Here is a 27842-nt window from a genome sequence, read left to right as displayed (position 1 = left end):
CTTTACATATTTTTTAAGTGGATTGTTTTTATCTTTTTGCTGTTGAGTAGTAAGAGTTCGTTTATATTCTGGATACTGGGCTCTTACCAGATAAATGATTTGCAAATATTATCTTCTATTCCATGGACTGTCTTTTCACTTTCTTGATAATGTCCTTTGAAGCATAAAAATGTTTAACTTTGATGAAGTCCCACTTATTCCTTTTTTCTTTTCTTGCTTGTGTTTTTTGTGTCATATCTAAGAAACCATTGCCAAATTCAAGATCATGAAAATTTACCCCAATGTTTTTGATCCATAAAGTTCTTTTGACTTTTAAAATTCTATAAGATAAGTCATTACTAGTTACCTATTACACACAAAGAACTATTGGGATTTCAGGGGAAACTGGGTATTGGAGACTCAAGCATCAGAATGGATAAGGCATCATTTTAGTGTTAGAATTAGGTCCCAAGATTGAAACTTCAGAAGTGCCAGGATGTGACTGAGTTATATGTAGACAGAGATTTGGGATAGAAGTCTTTAAATATAGATTCCAAGGTAACTTAAGAGACCTCTAATTAAAACAGTTAAAGCAAAATTCCAAAATACATAAAGGCAAATAATAAGCTCTGAAGAAAACTGGAAAAAATCTGACAAATTCCAAGCCTTGCTTGAACTAAAGAACACAATGCTATTTGTGTAGAGGGAAAATGTTAACAAATGCTACATAAAGTTGTGGCCTGAATATAGAAAAAGTCATCCTAGATAGTGCAGGAAAAGGAAAAAACTTAGTTTCTAATTTAGCTCTAAGCAAGATAAGAAAAAGGCTTGCATGATACATAGTAAATGCTAAGTAAAGAGTTTGTTGGATGTAAAATAAAATTGCTGAAAGAATAATGGAATATCCTGTGAAGAGGAAATGCTCAATAATGTATTTGTTGAATAAAAAAACTACTCATAGAACATAAGTGAATTTGATGTGACCAATATAAATGCTCCTCCACTGAGAAATGACATTTTAAAGTAAATTGTTAATCAAGAATAAGTAAATAACCACATTTCAGAGAGTAGCATCTCTGAAAAGAAACAAAAAGAAAGGAAGGAAGAAAGCAAGTAAGTAAGTAACTAATCTATAGACATGATATTAGGCAAAAAAAAAAAAAAAGACCAAAAAAAACTGTCTTGTGAAAGATAAATTATTCAGACCACAGGGATATAGCCATTTACTATAGGAGGAGGAAAAAACAAAATCATAATAATAGCCTAGTGTTATTCTTATTTAAATATGTTAACTTAGAATAAACATACTGTTTCCTCCTCTCTTCCCTGCTCTCCTGTCTGCTCCTATGGGCTCCTCTCCACACCTTTTCCATCTCCCTTTTTTATTCTAAAGAATCCTTTAGCAATAACAGGACAAGGATACAGATATGGAAGTGATATTGTTTATTACCTGTGAACAGTAGTTTATACTACTGTTAATAATAGTGTATATATACCAGGTTTCTGTTTTGTTGAAATTAATTAAGACAGAGAAGTCAAATAATAACCCCTTAAAACATTCTATACCATAACCACGGTGGTGTTTTCAATACTCCATAGATTTGTCAGAACTCATCAAATTTTACACTTAAGTACATATTATACCTCAATAAAGCTGACAAAAAGGAAATAGAAAGGTCAACCATAAGCAGTTTAATTGTGCAGGGAGAAGTGGCCTACTGCCCTCCAGCTGGAGAAGTGTTACCAAGCCTAGACGGTCCTGCAGGATGGCATTTACCGTGGAAAAAGTGGAGAGATGTTATTAACAAGCACATCACAGAATTCAAATAGATTTTATAGTCTCTGATTTGGTGTTGGAAACCAAGTCATGTGCCTTAGCACAAAAATGAAAATGGCAGTAACAACCAGAATTCAAGGGATTTTGAAAATTATGAGCATAGGATCAACATGGTAAATGATAGAAATTTGACATTCAGCTTTCTGCTTAAAAACATTCTGGTTTTTAACGAAGATCAGTAATATAAAAATGGTAGATGATACCATCTCATACCCAATAGAATGGCTACTATCAATTAAAAAAATAAAAACCAGAAACCAGAAAATAACAAGTGCTGAAAGGATGTGGAGAAATTGGGAACCCTTGTGTACTGGAGGTAGGAATATATAGTGGTATGACCATTATGAAAAACAGTATGGCAGTTCCTCAAAACATTAAATATAGAATTATGATACGATTCAGAGATTTCACTTCCAGATTTATACCCAAAAGAATTGATAGCAGGAAGCAGAGCAGATATCTGTATACCTGTGTTCATAGCAGCAGTATTATGTGCAATTGCCAAAAAATGAAAGCAACCCAGTATTTATTAACAGATGAAGAGGTAAGCACAAGGTTGTATATATATAAAATGGAATGTTACTCAGCCTTAAAAAGGAAGAAAATCCTGTCATATGCTGAAATATACAAGAAACTTGAGGGGATTATGCTCAGGGAAATAATCCACTCACAGAAAGACAAATACTCTATGATTCCACTTACGTGACATACCTAGAGTAGTCAAAATCACAGAGATGGAAAATGGAAAGGTGATTGACAGTGTTGCTGTAGGGGAGGGGGAAACATGGGAGGGAGAAGATTGAAGAGACTTCTATTTTCTCTAGAGGAGGAGGAGTCAAGCAGGTGGCTTGCATGGGATTGTAGACTCAACTTTTCAGTGTCTCTTCCATTCCTCCAGTGATAAAAGGAGGCCCCTGGCTGTTGAACAGAAGTAACAAATAGGCCGGGCGCGGTGGCTCAAGCCTGTAATCCTAGCACTTTGGGAGGCCGAGACGGGCGGATCGCGAGGTCAGGAGATCGAGACCATCCTGGCTAACACGGTGAAACCCCCGTCTCTACTAAAAACTACAAAAAACTAGCCAGGCGAGGTGGCGGCGCCTGTAGTGCCAGCTACCTGGGAGGCTGAGGCAGGAGAATGGCGTAAACCCGGGAGGCGGAGCTTGCAGTGAGCTGAGATCCGGCAACTGCACTCCAGCCTGGGTGACAGAGCGAGACTCCGTCTCAAAAAAAAAAAAAAAAGTAACAAATAGCAACATGAAGAAAGGAACAATGAAGAAAGTGGCTAAGAACATCAGGAAGTTCACAAAAACAAAGTTGCAAACCATTTTATAAGTGGGAGAAGGAAATAGTGAATTCACAAGTTGTAAAACAAAGGAGTGACAAAACACCTGAGCAAGAAAGAGCAAGATACTCTACAGAAATGTGCTAGGGTCTGGGGTTTTTAGTTGATGAACAGTTGTTGACTGGCCAACATTTGGTTGAAAAACACCATGTTTTCCATAGGTATCCAATGTTTATTGCCTAAGTGTTAGTTCTGAGAAAACGCCCAGCAAATTATAATATTCATAAGCAGATATTTTATAAGTAGAAGTCATGGATATGCCCACAGAAATCAAAAAGCAGAAAGTCACATTGTTCAGATTAATATATTTTGAGATTCTTTTTCATGAAAATTCTTATTTATTTTGTGTCAGAAGAACACCAGGGAATAAAATTATTTTGAAAAGAGGCTAAGTGGAGTACACTTCATAGTCTCCCGCAAAATGGGGAAAAAAGTAATTGTATCCAAAAAAATTTTTATATCTAGTTATTTGAGGTGGTACTTAAGTCTTTCGTAAAATGATTATTCAGGGAAAATTACTCGGTTGGGATTATCCTTACTTTCTATAACTCCTTTTTTTTCCCCCCCGGGTATGTGGCTTTAAGCCAGTCCTCTGATTCTTAGAATGCAAAAAAAAAAAAAAAAAAAAAGTGAATTAAGGAAAAGGAAAGAAAATTCAAATAAGTCAATGGGGCTGCTTGGCAGTAGTGAACATAAAGCATGTGATGAGGAAGGGGCTGAAATGAACTAAAAGCAAGGCAACTGCTTTTTTCAATAATACTATTTCTATCCTCCATTTCCATAGAAGAAAGCAAGCTAAAATGGTATAACAAAAATAGTGAATATTTATCAGACTGAGTGTATGATGTGCCAAGGCCAGTCCTAAGTGCTTTGTATGTACAAACTCATGTAATATTCACAGCAACCCTGGAAGGAAGATATCAGTAAGAGCCGATTGTTACACTTTCAGGAATTTGGTGAGCCTGTTGGTAGCTTGAAATCAGCCATTGTGGCAATACTTACATCATGGAAATTAAAAATATGCTACAAATCAGAGACTTCAGGATGAGAGCCGTTTGTTAAACATTTTCCAGAACAAAACTGCGACTGTCTTCGTTCACAGATGGGTAAACTGGGGCACAGAAAAATGGAGTGATTTGTCCATAATCATGCAACTAGTAGTTGGTGGAGTTGAAATTTTATCCCAGGCAACACCACCTGGGAGCCCAAGCTTTCAATCATCATGTTATACTGCTTATGATTCGACTAAAATGCATTGGCTGGATTTACAAAGCCTGGGTCCCAATTTGGATTCATCTGCTACTCACTGTTAAAGCTGTCTGAGTCTGAAGACATTTCATAATAGAATGCTTCACATTTATCTTTGCTATATCATAAATAAAATATATTATGTGAAAATGCAAAATAAGCCTTTTCACTCCTTTCTTTCTTCCCTTTTCCTGTCTTCTTTCTCCTTCCCTTCCCTTCTCTTTCTTTCCCTCCCTCCCTCTCTCCTACCCTCTTCTTTCCTTCCTTCCCTCTTTTCTTTCCTTCCTTCCCTCCCTCCCTTCCTGCCTTCCTACACGGATTATGTCTAAGGTGTTGAGTAGGATGGATGTGAATCTTCCGGGACTTTTGGCAGCATTTAAGGAGGACTGGAGTGTTTTTTCTCCCTAATGCTTTCTCATTATCATAGAAAGCAGAACAGCTGTGCTGACAATGGGCACCATCATCATCATTAATAAGTATTTATTGAGCACTCCCTTTGTCCTGAACTCTGAGGACATATTAAGGTAGAAGATATGGTCTTGGAGCTTGTCAAATGAGTATCTCAGGTACTAAAACAAGTGGAAATTGTTCAAAAGAGAGAAGAGAGTAACCACAATGGGTGGGGCAGCTGGGGAAGCCTCAGGGAGTGTGAGGGGAGGAATAGAACAGCACCTGTACTAAAAGAAGCACAAAAGGGGAAGTGGGCGTTATAGGTGGGAGGAATGGTTTGAAGGAAAGCACTAAGGCAATTAACATTTTGGTGTTTGGAATAAATCGATAGTAGAGTTTGGCCTACATAGAAGAAGAGGCTAAAAAGAATGGATTCCTGTTTGAGGAGGTCCTTTGGTGCTTGACTAAGGAGCCGAGTCTTCATTTTCTGAGCAGTAAAGAATCACCCAAGGTTCTTGGCTGGGCGTGGTGGCTCATGCCTATAATGCCAGCACTTTGGGAGGCTGAGGTGTGTGGATCATTTGAGGTCATGAGTTTGAGACCAGCCTGGCCAACATGGTGAAACCCCATCTCTACTAAAAATACAAAAATTAGCTGGATGTGGTGGCACATGCCTGTAATCCCAACTACTTAGGAGGCTGAGGTGGGAGGATTGCTTGAACTCAGGAGGCAAGGGCTGCAGTGAGCCAAGACTGTGCCACTGCACTCCAGCCTGGGTGACAGAGTGAGATGCCCCTGAAAAAAACAAAAATCCCCCAAGGTTCTTGAGTACATGAAAGATGCATAAAATAGTGCTGTGAATAAGATTAAAGTTAGTCAGACATGTAGATTGAACTGGGGGACAGAATTACTAGAAACAGAGACAATAGTTATACAATAATCTATTATGAAGGCTTTAACAATGAAAATCCGTAGGGAATACTTAGAATTATAAGCAAGATACAATGGGAATTATAAACTGTGATTATGGTACAAAAAATACATGATGAAAAAGATTGGCAAGAACTACAACTAAATAAGCACAGTGATTAGGTTGAGCCCGTGGAATTTAGGATGATTTTTTTCTTTAATCAAATATTTGGTAATATAATTTGTCAGTACAAAAAATACATGCAAATAATAAGAGTTATTGACAACAAAAGAGTTGCTTGAACAAGACACTAAATTTTAGGTAAAATGAGGAATTATGCTTTAGACATGGTAAAATGAAGGAAAACCATTCAAACATGCATGGCTTCGGGCAGTTGGAGATATTGAACTAAAATTTGGGGGGAGTAGTGAAGATTTGACATCTTGTTTTCTGAGCATGGGAGTGACCAAGAGTTCTGAAAGGGCATTCAAAGGAAGATGGACTGTGGGGATTTGGCCAAGAAGGTGCAGAAGGGCAAATGGAAGTGAAGTCCATGGAAGGGACTGATCATAATTTACCTGAGAAAAGGGAGAAGTATTAAGTTAGGACAAAAAGACCAATGCAACTTAGTAGATTAAAAAGTAATTGACTTCTAAGAGTTAAAAAAAATTACAACAGATAATAATCATTCTTTGTAACTTCTTAAGACAGATGGAACAACAACAAAAAAATAGTAGCTTGATTTACTGAGTGTTTCCCTGTGTTGGAAGCGTAATATGTGCATTAAATCTATTGTCTTTTATAATCCTCATAACAATGCATTGTGTTAGGTGCCATTATAATAGCCCCCATCTTCAGATGAGGAAACTGAGACAGAGTTTAAGATAGCCGAAACCTTAGAAATGTTTTGGAGCACATTTTCTCATGTTATGAATGAAGATAAAAGGGCTCACAGGTGATTTGACATGTCCAAGGTCACTTGACTTGCCCAAGATGGAACTTCATCTGATGAAAAGGAGTTCACATTCTCTCTTATTGATGGTCAACCCATCTCCTAGTGTTGCTGAGCCCTGCCATCAATAAGCATGTTATGGATTATTTTCAAAATTGATATGGAAAGGACTTCAGCAGTATTTCCTCATACATACTTTCCACATTTTCTCAATATATACGTTGTCTAAGGTGCAAATTTTTTTTTTTTTTAATGAGCTTTTTGAAAACTATTTATTTAAGAGACAGGGCCTTGCTCTGTTGCCTAAGCTGGAGTGCAGTGGTGCAGTCACAATCTAGACTGAAGCCTAGAACTCATGAACTCAAGCAATCTTCTTGTCTCAGCCTCCCAGAGTGTTAAGATTACAAGCATGAGCCACTGTACCAAACTTAAATGTGCAAATGTTGATGCTTACATCACTGTTCTTTGGTTTTTCCAAGTAGCTTTCCTTCCTCATTATTGGCAACATTATATCAGATGCCACATATGGCAACTCTTTTTAAGCCTAGCAGTGCATCCATCACTAAAGTGAATTTTCTTTTTTCCTGGAGAAAGGGCATGGTGGATGTTATTCAGGAAAGAGGAACAGTTGTGATGACTCAGAACACTGATTAAAAGTTTAATTAAGTCCTAGCTAATGCAATAAGACAAGAAAAAGAAGTAAAAGGTATACAGATTGAGCAGGAAGTAACAAAATGGTCTTTGTTCACAGATGACATAATCATCTATATAGAAAATCTGAAAGAATCACAAAAATCCTCCTGGAACTAACAAGCAATTACAGCAAAGTTGCAGGATACAGGTTAATATACAAAAGTTAATTACTTTACTATATACCAGCAATGAGTAAGTAAAATTTTAAATTAAAAAGACAATACCATTTCCATTAACACACCCCAAAATGAAATACTTAAGTATAAATCTAACAAAATAGGTACAAAATATATGTGAAGAAAATTATAAAATTCTGATGAAAGAAATCAAAAAGGAATTAAATAAATGGAGATATATTCTATGTCCATAAATAGGATGACTCAATATTATCAAGATGTCAGTTCTTCTCAACTTGGTCCATATATTTAATGTAATGCTAATAAAAAGCTCAGCAAGTTGTTTTGTAGGTAATGACAAACTGATTCTAAGGTTTATGTGAAGAAGCAAAAGACTTAGAATAGCCGACACAATATTGGAGGAGAAGAGCACAGTTGGAAGACTGACACCACCTGACCTCAAGATTTACCATAAAGTTATGGTAATCAAGACAGTGTGATATTAGTGAAAGAGTAAACAAATAGATCAAAGGAATGCAATAAAGAGCCCAGAAGTGGACCCATATAAGTATAGACAACTGATCATAAAAAAATAAATAAAAATAAAGTAATCTAGGCACAGAGCTTCACAAAAATTAACTCAAAATATACCATACACCTAAATGTAAAACACAAAACTATAAAACTCTTGAAAGATAACATAGGATAAAATCTAGATGATGTTGGGTTTGGCTCTTTAGATATAGAGGTACAATCCATAAAAGAAATAATTGATAAGCTGAATTTATTAAAATGGAAAACTTCTGGTCTGCAAAAAGACAATGTCAAGAGAATGAGAAGACAAGCCACAGACTGGGAGAAAAAATTGCAAAAGTCCAGATAAAGGAGTGTTATCCAAAATATACAGAGAACTCTTAAAACTGAACAAGACACAGACAACTCAATTTTAAAATGGCCCAAAGAACTTAACAGACACCTCACTAAAGAAGATATACAGATGGCAAATAAACATATGAAAACATATGCCACATCATATTTCACAGGGAAATGCAAATTAAAACAACAGTGAGATACTGCTACATATCTATTAGAATGACCAGAATCCAGAACACTGACAGTAACAAATGCTGGTGAAGCTGTGGAGCAATGGGAACACCCATTCACTGCTGGTGGAAATGCAAAATGTTACAGCCACTTTAAAACATAGTTGGTGATTTCTAGCAAAACAAAATATATTCTTACCATACAATCCAGCAATCACACTTCCTGGTATTTACTCAAAGGAGTTGAAAACTACTGTTCACACAAAAATGTGCACACCAGAAGTTTATTGGAACCTTATTTGTAACTGTCAAAACTTGGAAGCAACCAAGATGTCCTTCAGTAAGTGAAGGATATCTTGGACATACATAAACTGTCCGGAGCCATAAGGCCCGGAGTTAGCCGACCTCTGTTGCTTGATCTCCGCAAAGTGGAGACAAAATGGCACATTTCCGGGTTCTTCATTATAAACTGTTCCCGTGACGTCCAGAGGAATTTTTCTTCCACTTTCACTTTCGGCCGACTTTAGTGCCTTCTTCCTCACTTTTTCCCCCATGTCCAGGTCCCTGTTCGGGCGCCAGGTGTCCGGACCGCAGGACAGTCCAACGGGCCCTGGAAGCGGGAGTGGGAATGGAGGAGACAAGAAAACACGAGAAATGGAGACAAGACAAATAGCCTGATCAAGTCTCGTTTAATAATGGTGGTGCGATGCCTTATATAGGCTGGCAGGGGAAGAGGTTGGGTCAGGGCGGTGACGGGGGCGGTCTTCTCAAATTACAATTGCGCACGTGCCGTGGGTTTGTAATTTTCCCGGGCGCAGGATCACACCTGCGGGATCACACCTGCACCGTAGGCTGCATATCTTTCTGGGCGTGAAAAGGTCGGCGCTTGCGGGAAAGGTTTGGGTGCGGGCGGGAAAGGTTTAGGCGCGCGCGGGAACAGTTTATAATGAAGAACCCGGAAATGTGCCATTTTGTCTCTGCTTTGCGGAGATCAAGCAACAGAGGTCGGCTAACTCCGGGCCTTATGGCTCCGGACAATAAACCATTGTCTGGATATACATAAACTATGGTATATCCAGACAATGGAATATTATTCAGCACTAAAAATAAATGAGTTAGGAAGCCATGAAAAAACATGGAGGGAACTTAAATGCATATTACTTAGTAAAAGAAGCCAATCTGAAAAAGCTGCCTTATTTTTTCTGAAATATCTACTGTATTATTCCAACTATATGACATTCTGGAAAAGGCAAAATTATGAAGAAAATAAAAGATCACTGGTTACCAATGGTTGAGGCAAAGGGGATGAATATACAGAGCACAGAGGATTTTTAGGGCAGTGAAAAGACTCTGTATGATACTATACTGGTAGATAAATGTAATTATACATTTGTCCAAACCCATAGAATGCATAGCATTAACTGTGAATATTAATTAAACTATGAACTTTGGATGATAATGATGTGTCAATGGAGGTTCATCAGTTGTAAAAAATGTACCACTTTGGTGTGGGATGTTAATAATGGGGGAAGCTAAGCATGTGTTAGGGAACAGAAGGTATATAGGAAATCACTGTACCTTTCTTTCCTTTCAATTCCACTGTAAACCTAAAACTGCTCTGAAAAAGTCTTAAAAAGAGTGTAATTAATGTCATGAATTGACAATTCAACCCTACAAAAGAAGCTGTTTAGGTTATAAGTTGCCTAAGTGGTCTTACCTTTCAATGTTTATGCAATACTTTAAGTCTCAGATGGAGACAGTTTCTATATATTTTTTCCTGGTTTTCAAAAATGCCCTGAATACTGTATTGCAAATCAACAAAGACCAGATACTGTACCTTTGACTATGACCAGAAACTAACAAATCCATCATGACACTACTAAAACATTAGGCCCTATAAGTGTTAAGAGCAAATTTCACAGTTGAAACTCTCACCAAGGTGGAGAATTTTATAAATTTTGCTGTTAGCATATGTGACATAAAAAATGAAAACATAATTATTAACAAAAATTTTCACTGTCATTAATTTGAATTAGGTAAGTGTGTCCACTTTACTACATTTCCAAAAGTCTGAAATTATTGCATATGCAATTTTAGATATTCATTATTAATTTGCTTTCAATTTTTGTTAAATTGTTATATTTAATATATTTGCATAGTCGTTGGGGCATGTTCACACGTGCTAATTGTGGTTTATATATTACCAGTATCCTTGTAAAAATGACTTGCAAAGAATGATTCTATTAGAAAGTCGTAACTACTATTGAATTATTCTGATGTCCATGGATTCAAAATAGAAATAATTGATAGATATTCATAATATCTAGCTATTTGTCAATTGTGGAAAAAGAAGAACCGAGACTGACTTGTATGTTTTATTGTCATCCATCATTAACTATTTGTTACCCATTTATCAAAAAAGATAGTTCAAATACAGAAATCCATTAGAAATTTTTATTTGACTAAGAATCATGGAATATAACCCATAAACTCCTGATCATAAGACCCATGTTTTAATAACCTGCTCTAAAAGCAGAATATTTAGGTGAGGGCAAGAAGTTTCTAACCTGTGTATCCCCTGTTGGTTCAAAGAATGTTTTTTAACTCATTATGAGTTAAAAGCCATGGTGAGTTGTGTCCAACATTTTTTTTAAAAGAAGAAATAGAATAGAAAATATTAACTTCAGAGGGCATTGTATTTAGTCAGGATAAGCAGGATAAGTATTGTTTTAGAAAACCTCATTTTAGTTACTGTGTGTTGGCTCTCAGATTCATACCTCATTTTTCCTTCGGCTCTGCTCTATAAGGCAGAGGGAGGGTGACTCTTGTGGGCTACACTTCCCGTCTTCCTGTATCAGCTGCAGTCAGGGTTGACTTCTAAGAGATGCTTACAAGCAAGAGACGGGACAGCTGGAACACAGGAAGAAGGCAGAAGGCGGAGTATTCTCTTCTCTTTCTGCCCCTAGCTGCATCTCTACCAACAGTTGTCTCTCCATCGCTCTAACTCCGAGAATCATCATGGTTTCAGGTTTCACTAGGATACTCTGGTCTCTGGGCTTCATTAATTATCTCTTGGTTTCTCAAAGCCTAGAGGGGGATAACTGACTTCTTACTGTTGCTACTCAATTCTTTATTTAAGTTCTTAGCTCTTTCATCATCTATGTAACCAATTCCCTGAATTAAATTCCTTCTGTTTTCCTGGTCGGACCCTGACTGATACAATTCACTGTGTAAGTATGTGTATAACAGGTCATGATACATAATACATTTCTTACTGTGAGCAGTTTTGCAAGTTAGCATGCAATGGATGGTGCTGAGGTATTTCTTTAGTTGGTCACTGATGGTTATCATTGAGTTGCAGAACATGATCTTGGAGCATTTTTCCTCTTCTTTTAAGGGTAACTGTTGTATAGTAGATGATCTACTGCCTGGAAATGTGGACACCACCATTCTAATCTTAGTGGGTGATCTTGGATAATCCATTCAAACATGTGTTCTAGTGTATTATGTTTACTTTATACATGGAACCAGAGGTTCTGAGATTGATATGTATTTTTTAAACCAGTGGTTATTATTAAGTTTCAATGGTACCATTTTAAGTAAGACTGATACATAGTCTATAATAGCTTAAAGACCAGTGATGATAGCATTTGAAGACTGTTTAAAAGAATAGTCATTTATTTAGAACATGAAATTATGCTTTCACTATTATTTTCCTCAATTAGTAAGTAGTTATTTATTATGTTAGCATTGGAAATAATAGCTCAACATTCTGGTTTTAAGTTCTTGGGAACATAATTGACATTGATATGGGCCAAGAGAACTGCAGAATATTAGGTAACTGTGGTTACAGGTAATGTCAGTTGATAAATCATACCATAAAATCCACCACTGATAAGTGGATATATTTTAAAGTATTTTAATAAAATATAGGTAAAGGGTAAGATCAACCTCTTTAAGATTCAAATATACCCTCAAACCCTAAGTATTAAACAACCACCAAACAGTTGTATATTGTGATGTTTTTAATCTGATCAGAGAATTCCTTGTTTTCCCCCATATTTAAGGAAAGTCTACTATTGAAAGGTACCAAGTAGTCTTCTTAATAGTAAAATTCCAACAGGTATCACAATGTCTCTGGTAAGATGAGCAATTGAATATGCACAGTTTCAGATCAAATGTGAGCTTTTCCTTTATGCCCAACACTCCCTGAAGTCAGTGACTGTTCAGTTGAGTTTATCTGGAGGGGAGATAAAAGCTTCCTGCCCAACACTAAACCTTGCCCCATGCAGAATCCAGATGCTTGCAACTCTTTCCTAAAACTTCTTATATTTGTTTTATGTATTTATCACTTTCTGGCTGGTAACACCATTGAAAACTAAAATAAAGTCATACCATTGTGGGATGTATTTTGTCCCTACCTGTGGAGAAACTAACTTTATTTTTCTCCAAAGCAGAATATTTATTTTGGGTTTTTAAAGAGTCATCTAATGTAATTTCCATAGTTGTATCCGCTTTGATATATTCCTGGCTTATTTTCTACTCATCTCTTGAATTTACATAGAACTTCAAGTGTAGAAAACAGGATTGAAAAAAGACAATAGTGAATTGTGCTTTTGTGTACTGAACTTGAAGTAAGAATCTGGTGAGTGACACAACATAAGCCAAGCTGGAAAAGGGTCACACACCAACAAAAAGCAATGAAGAGTATCGAAAAGATAAGCCCAATAACAGCTGAAGGTGGTCAAAAAGTAAAATAGTATAATAAAATCTCATATAACAGCATGGGAGATGAATACAGGGATTTAGCTGACAGGCTTAGAGGTAAGCTACAGTGTTACATTGGTACCAAAGCACATTATCAATCAGAGAAGCACAGTACAGAACAAAGGGTAGCAGGTGCAATGGCTGGCCAAACAAAAGTGAAAATAGCTGAACAATTTACAACAGAAAATTTGAGAACCTGAATTCATGTTCTGATTTCCTCATGTACAACTGCCCCCAAAGATGTGTCAAAACCTCAAAGACATATTGATGACAACACAAAAAAATCTTTCTAGTCTAGTCAACAATATATAACGCAGTATTATTGAGGAAATGCTTTAGAATAAACTTATCCTCAGAAAGCCCATCTCTAGAGACAAATGGTGTCCTTCTTTGGGCAGTTAGAGTGCATTTGGTTTATCTAAAAATACTGAGTTAGGATTTTAATGGGTAGATATGTTTGGATATATAAACTGTGCACACTTAGTTTTATAAAAGTTATGGAGAGGATTAATTTCTTATCAGAAAATTATCGTAGGTTACTGAGGCTGCTGATACCTCTGGGTCAGTGATTCTTACCCCTTTCGGGGAAGATCCCCTTGAGAATCTGATGAAATGTAGAGACTCTGTCTGCAGAAAGTGTACATTAACATGATCCTAGAATTTTGAACACAGTTTCAGGGAATTCTTAGAAGCCCCAAAGATCATTTGTATTCCACCCCCATCAACCCTCCATCATGGATTAAGAACCCTGTACTGATGACAAATTTTGGGGCAGTTTTTACATGAGCAACACAGATTACTCTGAGTCTTGAGTTCTACCAAGCTTAGTTAAAAATTCTGATTTCATCATTTAGTCATCTCCAAGCTGTTTAATCACATCCCCCTTACAGTTAAAAAGCAAAAAAAAAAAAAAAAAAAAAAAAAAAAAAAAGCATGATTTATGTATATTTATTCATAACACATGTATTCAATATTAATATATTATATGCATTAAAAACATACACAAAATAGAAATTATAAAAGTATAAGATGAATATAATAGAAAATTTTCAATTATCTTGCTAATCATGCTATCATACAATCAATAGTATCTCATGGAAAAATACATGCTTAGATCAGAATTCATCATTCATGAAAGTTAATATAAATCCAAATTTCAAATAGTCCTGGAAAATTGTGAATGTTTTTGACCTATTTCTTGTTAGATCTAATTAGGCTGTCATTGTTTTACTCCTCAACTTGACTGGAAAAGAGTTCTTAGAGGTTAAACTGGCAAATTTGATCCTGATTTTCACCTGTGCTTATATTACTGGTATTATCTCAGTCTTCTATTTCTTCACAGAAATTGTTTTTTAAGCCACTTGCTCTCCAAATAAGAGAGTTGATTGGTTAAAACTAGATGATAGAATCTTACGAATTTATTTAACGTGGAACCTGCGAACTTGAGGCAATATCAATGCTTAAAAAGATGTCAAAGACAATGAAAGAACCAGAAGGTGCAGTATCACCCCTCTGCCTGTGACGCTTTTTGTTTTTCAGTACTCTTCAGCTGCACTACATGACACATGACCAGTTTACTTAGGGACCATGTAAAGACTCTAGGGTCAAGGGTCAATGAGTATAATAAATACACATAAAGCTCTTTTTTTTTTGTCCTGGCATCATTACTTTTTTTAATTATCAAAGAAAAAAAGAAACAGAATTTCTTCTGCTCTTCCTATATCACAATGAATTGTCTTGGTCACTCCACTTTGGAGATCCCTGCCTTAGGCAAATTACTTCCTGATTCTCAGTTTCCTCACCTGTAAAATGGAGATGAAGTCACAGATCTCATAGGGTTAAATGGATTAAACAACATATGTATAAGTCTCTGCACAACTTCAGGCATGTAATTTAAAAGAGAAATGAAAAGGAGCTGCAGTTATAATTATTATTACTGTATTAAACAATTGCCATGTATGCATTCATGTTACTCCTATCCTAATTTAAAAACAAACAAAGAAAACCACTTGTCAGTGCTCTTTCTATGACTACAAGAGCTGTAGCTTCTCCTCATCTTCCCACATCCCCCCTCCCCAAAACAAAACAAAACAAAAACCAAAAACATTTTCCAAGCCTTTTCAAGCCTTGGCAGAGAATGTAAAGATTCGGAACACTTACTGATGTTGTTCATTAACATGATAATTACTAATAGTGAAGACCTGCTAAATTTTCTATGTCAGGTAATTTTATTATCTATCTCTCATCCTTTCCTTCAACAAAGTTTTTTTTTTTTTTTTTTTAAATACAATGTGCTAGGTATCAGGCTAATTGCTGAGGTTTCAAAGATGAATCGAAACACCCTTCAGGCACTAACCATCTAGAGGACACCACCAAACGAATAATTGCATCCAAGTGATAAGTGCTATAATGGAGGTACACACTGGTTGCTATGGGAGCAGAGTAGGACAAGCAGCTTCCTCTGCCTGGGGAGAACAGGGAAGACCACTAGAAGGATTCTGGGTCATAGTTGAGTCTTGAGGATGTGGGTTGAGGACCTGCACTTCAGTCAGAGGGGAGAATGTCCAATGTGGTCACTTAGGAACCAAACGGTAGACAGGTTTTCCCTGAGCCCAAGCATTGTGGCAGCAGGGTCTACAACGCTGGTAGAGACCTGTCCATGCACAGTCTAGGATAACATGCGAAGACGTATGAAATTTATCGTAAAATGGATTGGGAATAGACAAAGGATTTTAAGCTAAAGAATGATATAATCATAAAGAGAATTGGGGGTGGCATCTTAGGGGAATGATTGTGAAAAACATGATTTATTGAACATGCCCATTAGAAAAAAAGAGAGAGCGGGGTGTGGTGGCTCACACCTGTAATCCTAGCACTTCGGGAGGCAGAGGCAGGTAGATCACTTGAGGTCAGGAGTTCCAGATCAGCCTGGCCAACATGGTGAAACGCTGTCTCTACAAAAAATACAAAAATTAGCTGGGTGTGGTGGTGGGCACCTGTAATCCCAGCTAATCGGGAAGCTGAGGTTCGAGATTCCCTTGAACCTGGGAGGCGGAGGTTGCAGTGAGTCAAGATCCTGCCACTGCACTCCAGCCTGGGCAGCAGAGGGAGACTCTGACTCAAAAAGAAAAAAAAGAAAAAAAGGAGAGAGAGGAGTGTTGATTTCTGTAATAAATTTACTTGCTAATTCTAAACTATTCTTTACATTAAATGTCAGCTGATTCAATTTGTCAAAGCTTGGTTTCCATTACTGAAGATGAAAGGCTCACTGCCTAAATGGCCTTACCTGCTTGTGTTTGAAGCTAGGCAACATTTCAGGCAGCATTAGCAGTTTGTCTGTTGGGACTAGAAGCTTCCTAACGTTGTGCATGGAATTATTCTTTATGAGGGTGTTGTATCCAGATATCAAGTTTTAAACCCAACATCTACTCTATACAGAATGCCAACCAAAGCAGACTTACATAACAAGTGAACGTGGCCATACAGACATGAAAAAGTGACTTCTATCTTTTGATACCAAACTAGAAAGAGAAAAGCAACTTCAGAGAACACATTATGACTCATCAAAGTCCAAAAAGAAAAGCTTCGTGTGAATATAGCACTCTGTGCAGCCTCCTGGAGTCCTTTTACCCTCCAACCACATTTGCTATTGTATGATTTTCTGCAAAACAAAACAAAAAACCCCATCATTTTCCTCCTTAACTTCAATTGTTAAATTTCATTTTACCTCAGAGGTGAAACTCATGCTCTATGTTCTACAATCTTCTTTTTGTACCAAGTGAATGATGCTGCCTTTTCATTTCTCCTGAGTTAAGGCCTTATTTTATAAAATTCCTAACTGCTGGGGTACAAACTACAAACAAGACGAATTTTTAGAGGAAAGACTTGAAGGGTGATGTGGGAACGTGGTGCTTTCTTAGACCAATGTGAAGGGAGAGGGAGATGCAATATCTATATTTAATATCTGTTCCCAATGATATATTTTATTTTCAATTCCCATAGCTGTGCATATACAATACATGGACACCAACGCCTACAAGGATGACATCAAAATTTTGTATGAGCTGAAGAATATACACATATAACAAAGGGAATGTTTTCTTCTTTACTTTCCCTCTGACAAAATGCCAGAAGGAATGGACAGTTTCTTTCTCCAGGGACTTACTAATTGATTGGGTTTTGTTTTTGTTTTTTGAGGATTTGCATGGCAAGTGGAGGTAGAATCTTAAGGGGATAAAGGGCATTTATTCACAAGGGAATGAAAGTGAAGTTATCAATTTCTGAAAATTGGCATGTGAGGTTGGCATGCCAGGGAAACAAATTAAGACCCTAAAAAATTAAAACCTAGTACTCTCAATGTAATAAGCATTGCTCTTAGGTTAAATCTCTTTAATAGAGACAGCTAGGTCATCTGGCTATATTATTAGTTGCGACTTATTAGGCAGTTAGAAGTTAGTATTTATGTTACACTTTTACTACACTACTAATCTTGTTTAAAATTTCTCACTATATATTTCTCAGTTAATAGTTACACCGGCATATCCTCAGGCAGAAAAGCAAGTTCTTACAATGGATCCTTCAGGGCACACTATATTCTATTTCTCTTAGCCATATTATCTTTTGTTGTCTTGAGGTTCACTTCAAGATAGACAGAAAATGATGAAGCTAAAGTTAACAAGCAAGTAACAAGACCTTAGAAAGCTATAGGGTGGGTGATCACCAACACTCCTAGCCATCATGAAAATGGCGCCCTGGTGGGCTCTGCTTCAGCCAGCAACGGACTAGTGATATAAACAATTCTTGCTTCTTAATGACTACATGGCAGTATTTGGCGTTCTTTCCATTACTTCTTGTCTTCAACTTATCCAGCTTGAAGTTTTAAGCATCCTAGAACTGCATTTCAGACCCAGTTGCTCAAATGGAGTCAATTTTGCAACAGCAAAATGGTCTTAAAATAGGATTTTACTCTAGGGGGAAAAATCCTCAACCAGATAGTCACAGTGCACTTTGAATGACTAATTTAAGTCATTACATTACGAAATAAGGGATAAATCATACTTTTCATAACACTACTGCATAGGAACAGTTTTAATTTTAAGAGGCAAGCACCTACATTAATCTGAGTCTAAAATAATAGGGCCCTGATTTAAAATCTCCTAACATTCTTTCACACTTCATAAAACTAAAAATAAAATTGTCTCACCAAACACTGACCTACTGGTCCGGCCAAAGTACTGTATTTCAAGGAAAATTGGAGCAAAGAGGTCTCAAAACCGTGACTTGCCAGCAGATTACAATTTGTAGCCTTAATTGGTCTTAAATGCGGGGTGAGAGGGAAGAGATTACGGTCTGCAGAGAATAAGAGATTTATTCCTCTTTTTAAATCAAAACCAGATTCCATGCTTCAGCCACCCCCTAACCCGCCAGCCCCGCCCCCAGGGATTTTTTTTCCGTATTTTTGTAAATATTTTAGCGAAGATGGCAGGTGAGGGAAGGTTATAGTGCTGTGTCTAGTCCACGAAGTAAACAGAGAGGTTAGGGTGGGTTTACTTATTTATAAGGCGTTCAGCCTCTCAGCTGTTTCTCCCTCGTTGGCATTTGGAAGCTTGCAGTCCTTCAGGGAAGAGGCAGATTTGGCAGGAATGTTCTTTGTGCCTGCCTTTTTTTTTTTTTTAACGGGGAATAGGGGGCAGATTTATAATGACAGCCTTGGGGAAGGGGGAGAAAAAGTTTCAGCCGGCACGACAATGCCGGTTTTTTCCACAGTCAACACTGTGCCACAAACAGCTTTGGTGCCACTCGGAGCCCTCCCCCCCATCCCCTCCCTTTCTCTCTGCAGGCTCGCACTGGCAGGCGGAGGCACAGTTAAATTCCAGCACCTTCTCCACATACCCCCAAACTACTACGCGCTATTACTACGGCTGCCCTCCCTTTTTGCTTCGCCTCCTCCCCTTCCCCAGTCTCCCTGGAGCAGCCCCGCAGCGCCTGCGGAAGAGGACTCGCAGGGAAGGGATAGCGGACGCCCAACTCCAGCAGCGCTTGGGGCTTTCTGCATCCTGCGCAGTTTCTCTGCTCCAGGCACAAACACGGCCCGAGAGCCGGCGCCTTGCAGACACACACGGATCCACGCATACAGTAGAGCTGTCTGGATCCACATTCTTGCACACCGCCCCCTCCTCCCCCCGCGTTCCCGGAGTCGCTGAGCTGGGCGAGTGACAGGCGCGTCCCGCCAACCCGCGCCCGGGCGGGCAGGGAGGAGCGGCGCGCGGGGCCAACTGCGGCGCGTCTTCCGGCGCCCGCGGAGGAGGCGAGGGTGGGACGCTGGGCGGAGCCCGAGTTTAGGAAGAGGAGGGGACGGCTGTCATCAATGAAGTCATATTCATAATCTAGTCTTCTCTCCCTCTGTTTCTGTACTCTGGGTGACTCAGAGAGGGAAGAGATTCAGCCAGCACACTCCTCGCGAGCAAGGTAAATATAACTTACAACTCTTTTCTCCTCTTTCCCCCCTCTTCGGCCGCCCCGCTGCAGCCGCCGCGCAAACCCCTCCAGCACCGCGCCGCCTTCGCCCGGGATTATTCATTATTATCCTAATTATTATTTATTGTGCATGCAAGGAGACCAAAACAAACAGGCGGGCCAACCGCCACAACAAAAAAAGCCCGCCTCCTCCCCGCGGGCCTCAGGTGGAATGCTGTAACGACAGCTCCCAGGCGGCGGTGGAAGAAACGAGAAAGTTTCAACCGAACCTTGCTGTTCTAATAATAACAGTAACAATTACTACTTCAAGGGGGCAAGAGAGGAAAAAAATCCCAACAAACCACAGCCTTGATCCTGAGTAGGCAGTCAGATGCGCTGCCAACTCAAGGTTGCAACACACACATTCGGCCAGGTTGCAATACCCCCCAATCCCCTTAAAAGCGAGGCGGGGGGAGGGGGTGGCAGCTGGAGGGGGAAGGCCTGGGGTACAGGGGAGGAGGATGGAAACGCTACTGTTCATCCCGAGGTACCCTCCCCGGAAGAGTTGGAAGGGGAACGGGAAAGGAGGGCGAGGAGCCCAGGCTGGCGGCGGGGCGCCAGCGAACACTGCTGCCACCCGCTTCCCAGGGACTTGTTTTAAAGGGCTCTGGCTGCGGAGACGTGAGCGGATCGCAGCGAGAGAAGCCCGAGCTGACGCGCAGAGGAGGCGGCGGCCACTGCCGGGGGGCCGGTGCGTGGCTGATCAGAGGTGTCACCTCCACTTTCCGCGTTTCCTCCGGCGTGGATGGGGACGCTGATTGGTAGGCAGGCCTTTAGGCAAAGGGGCTGACTGGGGGCTGCGCCCCGGGCGCTGCGGACCTCCCTACCCCTGTACCTGGCGGCAGCGCAGGCTCGGGTGTTGAAGTTCGGGATGTCCGGCCCGGGCCGCACTGCTGGAGGGGAGGGAGGAGGCCCCCAAGGAGGTCGGGCACGGAGGTGCCTGCCAGGCTCCGTTTCCCTGCCTTTCCTCTCTCCGGGTCTGTGTTCTTTTGCTTCGTGTCTTCCCCCTGCTAGCGCCGCGGGAGCTGCGGGCGTGGGGCGCCTGCGATCGTCCGGGTGCTAGGGGCGCGCCGGGACCCGGGAGAGCCACGACGGCTGCGGGCCGGGGAGGCCATGATCCGGATAATCTTCTCTGCCTGACTGTCACAAACAGGACCCGTGCACCATCGGGCAGCGGCGGTGTCATTCGCCCGGGAAGGGGAAGGGCTGCGGTGGGGAGGGAATAGGGGGGTGGCGAGGGCGGGAGGCGGGGAGACCGAGTAGGAGCCTCCTCTTAACGACACGCACTCCTTCCTTCTCGCTCCCTGCTCAGGAGTTTGCTTTATTCCCATCCCAATCTGGTTTACCCCTTCCTTTGCTCTCCCCCTCCACCCGGCCGTCCTCCCTCCTCCCGTTTGCGTTGCAAAACACGGCCATGCCATCTGCAAAGGTGTCGCGATGCACTTCCCTAAATAACCGGTCCGGCGCGCCAGCCCCTCGGCGCCCTCCGGTCGCAGGGCTCACACGGAGCACAGTGCTCTCAGTGCCCCGCAGCAGGCCTCGCAGCCTGGGCGCAGTAACACCGCGCAGGGCGGGGCGCGGCAGTGCGGGCTCCAGGGGACACCCGCGCCTTGGCCGGAGCACTTGGGGCCGGTTTCCGGTACACGCGGGGAAATCGCCTCCTGCCAGTGTCTGATCGCTCGCCTCCGCCTCCGCCGCCTGGATTACATTATTATTTTTATCCGGGTTGCCGTTTGCTGCGGATGGTGGTGAGCGCGGGGCTGGCTGGGCTGCTTGGGGGGTGGGGTGGAGGGAAGTTGGACGTGGATCAGGCAGGAAAAAAAAAGTTTGGCAGGGCGGCTAAGTAGGGTGGAGGGGTGGGAGGGGGCGGCGAGCTCCCGCGGCTCGAGCCTCCGCGCCCTCCCGGCCGGCGCGAGTGTGTCTGCTCGTGAGTGTGAGTGTGAGTGTGTGTTGTGCGCGCAGGAGCCAGTGCGACGGGAGCAGCGGCTCGGGCAGCTGCTCCTGCCCGCACCCTCCCCTGGAGCCCGGGAAGGACAAGGCGAGGTTTGGTGGCGAGGGCTGGTGGGGGTGGCGTGTGCGTGTGGTTGTGAGTGTGTGTGTGTGCGCGCGCGAGCGGCGGAGAATCAGGAAGTCACAGCAACGAAGCGCACACAGCACACAGACATGTTTGATTGCCGTGACATGACGCGCGCGAGGGAGGAAGCGGCTGTGGCGGGGGCCGGGCCGCGGGCTGTGGCGCGGGCCTAGAGCTGCGGCTCGGAGACCGGTTCCTGTGCGCCGGCCGCGCAGCCACCCCAAGCTCAGCGAACCCCGCGCCCCTTTTTGTTCCGCGTCCTCCAGGTAAGGAGCCTGCGCAGCCCTGCCGCCGGCTGTGTGCGGAGCTTTCCAGTTTTTTCCCTGCCAGCCCCCTCCGGTCTCCCGGCTCGCCTTTCCTGCAAAGTCAGGCAGGCGGGGGAAATGGGCTCCTTGTCCTCGGATCGATTGCGTGGAAAACTTTCCAGCGGGAGGCACCATGAGGGGGAAGAAGGCCTTGCTGGCTGCTGTTGCTTGTCAGTTCTTTCTCCTCCGGGTCCGGAGAGTGTGAGTCGCTGCGCCCCGGGGCTGTTGCACATTCAAACTTCGGGCCTAAACGTACCTCCAACTCTCGCAGGATTTACTCCAGCAATAAAATAAATATTCAAAGTCGTCCACTAGCTCTTGCCAAGCGTTTGGATTTTTTAAGGGAATGAGGAAGGCTTGGGAGCCGAGGGAGTGGGGGTGTTGTGCAGAATCCATTCCTTATTCAATGTCTGCACCGGGTGTTATGTAATTTTAGTAGCACATGGGTGCAAAGCCTAGACTGGGCTTCTCCCCTCCTTTGTTTATATAACTTTTGGGTGAGTTTTGCAAGGTTGTCTCTGTTTTTTTCCTTCTCCCTAACCTGATGGAGGTTAGTGCTTTGGAAATAGCAAAGCGACCTGGGCTAGTAATTTTTTGGAGAGGTGTCATCATTGTCTCCTTTCTGGTCGTCATGTAGGCATGTATGACTTTATATGTGTACTCTTAGAGCACAAGATAGACATTAAGGATACACAGTTTGTTTACTGCATTGAGTGGTTATTTTTAACATTTCTGCCTTACCAATAGCGAGTTAAATTTCAAACTTCCATTTCAAAAGGCTTAAAATTTACACCTGGTTGTGTGCCTTGCTTGTCTGAAGAGAGAATGCTTGCATAAATAATGAGATTGTTGCTTGGGTGTTGAGTAGTAGAAAATTTCTATCTAACCACCAAAAACTCAGAAACCATTGAGAACCCTAATAATAATTTAAAAAGCCATACCCAATGTTATGTATGTGTATACTTACATATTAACAGTCAAATATTTTCAGTAATATTTTCCATCTGCTATCTGGGGGGCCACTACCAGAAGCTTGTTGGCCAGCATTGGCGTTTTAGGCTTCCAGGCTACCTCTAGCACACTGGTGAAGTGTTAAGAGGTGTGGCAGATTTGAATCCTAGTTGCTGCATTATTACGCAAAATGAGACACACTTTTTCTTTTAGGAATCTAATTGCTCTTTTATTCTCCTGGACTTGCTTTCTTTTTTTCCTCAAATGCTTCTTTACAATACAAATGTTTGCTATTGTAAAGGGGATTTAGAGACACCTGTTAGGTCCAAAAGATACTTATTGCGGTAGACTGAGAGGAAAAAATAAAATAAAAACAACCCAATAGATCAGAGGTCCATCTACCTTGGGGGCATCAGAGAGATGCCATTTTTTTAAAATGAATGAGGAATGTGGGGTATCAGAACCCTTGAAGACGGTGTGGGGAGGGAGGGCTTCCTTCAATGCAGCCTTTCTCTTATGACTTATATCAGTTACAGCCCAGCATCAGGACTAGCTGCACTGTGGTGTTTCACAGAAAATATTCACCACAAGAGCATGTTCAAAGCAGCCTTAGATCTTTTCTTTTGTTCGTTTGTAAAGTGGTTTTTGAGCATTTCTCGTCAAGTTTCTTGAAAAGTGCTTTGACCAACACCTGAGGCTTAGAATTTATAAAAAAAAAAAAAAAAAAGAAGTGCCTCAGCTTGTATTATATTGTTAATGCTTGAATTCTGTTTAAAGTATTCCTGACATGGTATAACTAGAAAGTAACACTTTTGCAGATAAGTATTTAAAATATTTTTCTTTGATTAAGTTTAAGATAAATCATTCTACAGGCCAGTATAAAAGCATTTCACATCCTTTTCTAAAAGTTAATTGTGATGCTTTTTATATTACTGTAATATTTTGACATTTATTATTATACATTACAGCAAAAGCATAAAAAGACTTTTATAAATTATAAAAGTGGTGCTGTCCTCCAGTGTTTTCTTGTTTTTTTTTTTTTTTTTTTCTCCTTTAGAAGTCTTCCTTTGTAAACAAGGCCTTTGTCAAACTCTCCTAGGTCAGCAGCTTTTTGATACCCCAGAGAAATAATAAATCACTATTTATGACATCTTGACATGCTGCCATGAGGACAACTGAATTATCACAAATGTAATACTAAGGACTATTTCCCAGCATTTGCAAGTGGAAGGAGTGTTGGTAGGACCTGATTTAACCACTTTAAGATTTGATTCTCATTGTTTCTGGTCAAGATGATTTTAAGGGACAATAGGGACAAATTCTTTGGTTAACATGAGTTACCTTAGAAAACTATATGAGTTACATTTCTCTTCTGCTGTATTTCTTGTGAGCAGATGAGAACATTTCCCTAATATGAAAACAACATTTGGGGGCTATTTCTGATTTCTCCTTTTTAGTGTAAAAGAATTATCTTCTAAATAGTTTTTTTCCCCTTAAATGTTGTGTTTTGGAGATGTTTTTGGCCAATAGAGGATGTGAATTTTCTGTCACTTTTGGAAGAGTTCTTATTAGGGGACTCTGACCTTTAGCTGGTTAATAAAGTCATGGGTCATTCCCTAAGTAGTTGTGAGTAGAAAATACACATGGTGGTAATTTATTTGATAGCATATTTAGGAAGGCCTGGAGTGATTATTTTTTCTATATAGAATCTTACGACTTTATACTTACAAGGGAGTCTAGGAGTCTAAAACTATGTTCTGCCAGAGTCATTATGAAGGAGAGCATATTTATTTACATAAGATATTTATCATTAAGTTAAATGGGATCTTGCTACCTGGATTTGTACAACTGCAGCTTTCTTACTGTTTATTATGACTTTATTATTATCCATGTTAATATAGCACTTTTTCTTGAAAGTGTAGGATATGTGAGAGAGAGAGCTTTTAAGTAGTAAAAGTTGTAAAGATATCGTTAAAGATGCTTGAATAATTATACCTCAGAAAAACATAGACTAGAGTCAGTGAAATTCAGGAACAAAACAGCTGGTCTTTTGAATGTTTGATATAAACACTTCATTAATTTACACGTTTGGAATGATGCTTTAGATACGGAATACAAGATTTTGGCCTGAAACTCTGACATAATGTCCTTTTGGACTTCTGGGTTTGTAATACGTTATTATATAATTGAAGCCTAGTATGAATTAGGATATTTTATTAGATAGCTAAGATTTCCAGAATATTTGAACAATTATAATCTGGCTATATACCTGTAAGATTTAAAACATTTTTAAAAATCACAATATTCTATAGTATTTTTAGGTGGATTAGTATCAATTTAAGTATCAATCTTTTTTTTTTTTTTGAGACGAAGTCTCGCTCTGTCGCCCAGGCTGGACTGCAGTGGCCAGATCTCAGCTCACTGCAAGCTCCGCCTCCCAGGTTCATGCCATTCTCCTGCCTCAGCCTCCCGAGTAGCCCGGACTATAGGCGCCCGCCACCCTGCCGGGCTAGTTTTTTGTATTTTTAGTAGAGACGGGGTTTCACCCTGTTAGCCAGGATAGTCTCGATCTCCTGACCTCGTGATCCGCCCGTCTCGGCCTCCCAAAGTGCTGGGATTACAGGCTTGAGCCACCGCGCCTGGCCTTAAGTATCAATCTTTTGCCAATATATCATCTACATCTATGCAAGCACTAATATTTTAGAAACTTTTTAGAAACCGGCCTAATTTAAATATGGGCTGGCCGATTTGTAAGTTGATGAATGGGGCCCACAGAAGTTGAAATAATATTTAAAGTTTGAAAACCATTAAATATAATTGAAACTCCCTCCTTTAAAAAAAAAAAAAAAAACGACTAAATTCAGAATTTGGAATTCAAAATTCCTTAAAAATGGTAAAAATCTCTAACCAAAAAGGAACATCATATATTGGCTTACAGGTTATCCAAGGGAAATTCTATATCAGTTTACACTTAAAATGCATTTTTCTGGTTCAGGATGATTCTATATTTCTTTACCTACTTGATGTGGTATATGTCAGTTTTTACCATCCCACTGGGAGATGCGTTATCACACATGGAAACTGGATGTCCTGAAGGAAGCCTTGTCCCATCTTCCCCTGTGCTTTGTTGAACTGGGCGTGTAATAAATGGCTTTGCAGATATTCACAATGATTTTGTGGCTTGCTGTTGTGCTATACTAAAGACCATTAAGCAAAGTCCAAAATTCTGTAAAAAATAGATGATCTGTAATTGATAATTTATGTGTTTTGAAGAATGTACCTGAACATTTAATATTGTATTTATAATAGCATATTGAATACAAATAACAAGTGGTAAAGTGCATGGGCCATGTGATACACAAAGAGAGAGATCAGGGTGAGCTTTCTTGAGTTGATGGGGTAGATAAGGTCTTTGAGATGGGATAAGGTTGCTGTAGGCGGAGGGCAGAGGTGGGGGTGGTGGCATCTGAGCATCCCAGATCAGAAGAAAGCCCGAGATCACAGAGACCAGGCCTGAAGGAACGTGGAAAGACCAATGTACCTGTTTTGACCTGGTTGCCTGGAGCAAGAAGTTCCAGTTGGGGAGAATTTTCAGAAGATAAAGTCGGAGATTGTGGAAAGACTTGACTTGCAGGCTAAAGCATGAATATTTTACCCAATCTGTATTGGAGGCTTGTCTCAGAATTTTTGAGCAAGGGAATACATGAACAAAGCAATATTTTAGATTAATCTGGCAAATTGTGGATTCAAGTCCGGAGTGTGAATTGAAGCTGTTAGAAGGATCCTGGCAATAATGCGAGCATATGATAGCTCACAAGGTATCTTCCTATCTCATATTTTATTTGATTCGTATCAAAATTGAAGTTGTAGTCAGCTACTATTATCTCTGTTTTGTAGGTAAGGAGCTTGAAACTCAAGTTAAATGAACTCATTTGGTAATTTTTTAAAAGGCATATTAACATCATTAATGGCTGTTACCCATTTTAACTGCAATGAACTTGGAGTTCATTGTTGAATTGTTGCTACTATGAAAGTCAGGGCCAGTTGACATTTAATGAGGGCCTATCATATAACTTTATTTCATTCAGCATATGATGGTTGAGTTTTACTCTTCAGTAAAAATGTGCCATTTCAACCAGAGGTTTTTAAAGTATTTATTTCAGACTCTTCTTTTTATATGTTTAAAGTATAAATAAACTTATCTTGGCAGACAGAAAAGGAAGTGGCTATTGTTGATTCTTATCAACATCCAGAATGAGGTTGCTTTGCAAAAGGGCCTAACCTAGGAGAGACAGGCATATGTGTAAACATACATGACCTACTACCTTTCAGAGTGTCATGATTTGAAACTAACTTTTATTTTTTTAGTTTGTTAGGTTTTGTTTTGACCAGTTTGCCCAGCAGTTTGGGTTCCACTGAATTTTAAAAGTGATAGTCATCTGTGATTACCTTTATAACTACTAATGGACATGAGTCTCAGAGTAGAGGATGCTTTTGCTAAAGGGTTTCTAACACTTTGGTTTTCTCGTAAATTCCCTTTTTAAAACAGTTTTTCCTTTGTGGGACCATTGTCAGTCCTCATGGAAAGAACATGAAATTGCATCACAGGTAGACTCTTTTGAGATGGCAACTCATGGTATCTATAGGGGTGGTAATGTTAAGAGGCAGGATCCTATTAAGGCAGTGTCTGAGGTTCATGGGGGACTAATTAGCTGCTGC

The 27842-nt window shown here is 40.2% G+C and overlaps 1 protein-coding gene across 5 annotated transcripts in view; it reads left to right on the top strand.

Annotated features, from left to right (window-relative positions):
* The first annotated feature begins 18636 nt into the window (after window positions 1-18636).
* The window catches only part of SMARCA2 (SWI/SNF related, matrix associated, actin dependent regulator of chromatin, subfamily a, member 2), a 183398-nt gene continuing 174192 nt past the window's right edge, over window positions 18637-27842 (top strand). Inside the window, exon 1 of one of the 5 annotated variants that reach the window (XM_023213200.2) lies at window positions 18637-19745. The gene's annotated coding sequence lies outside the window, so the exon portion shown is untranslated. Of the gene's footprint in view, window positions 19746-20405; window positions 20555-21252; window positions 21542-21989; window positions 22134-27842 lie in introns of those variants that run through there. The other 4 variants (XM_023213205.2, XM_023213203.3, XM_023213202.3 and 1 more) reach the window with 4 other exon arrangements.

Source organism: Piliocolobus tephrosceles, chromosome 14, assembly GCF_002776525.5.
Source record: "Piliocolobus tephrosceles isolate RC106 chromosome 14, ASM277652v3, whole genome shotgun sequence".
In the NCBI taxonomy this organism is placed as follows: domain Eukaryota; kingdom Metazoa; phylum Chordata; class Mammalia; order Primates; family Cercopithecidae; genus Piliocolobus; species Piliocolobus tephrosceles.
The sequence above is the reverse complement of the archived record's forward strand: the minus strand, read 5'-3'. Positions and strand labels throughout refer to the sequence as shown.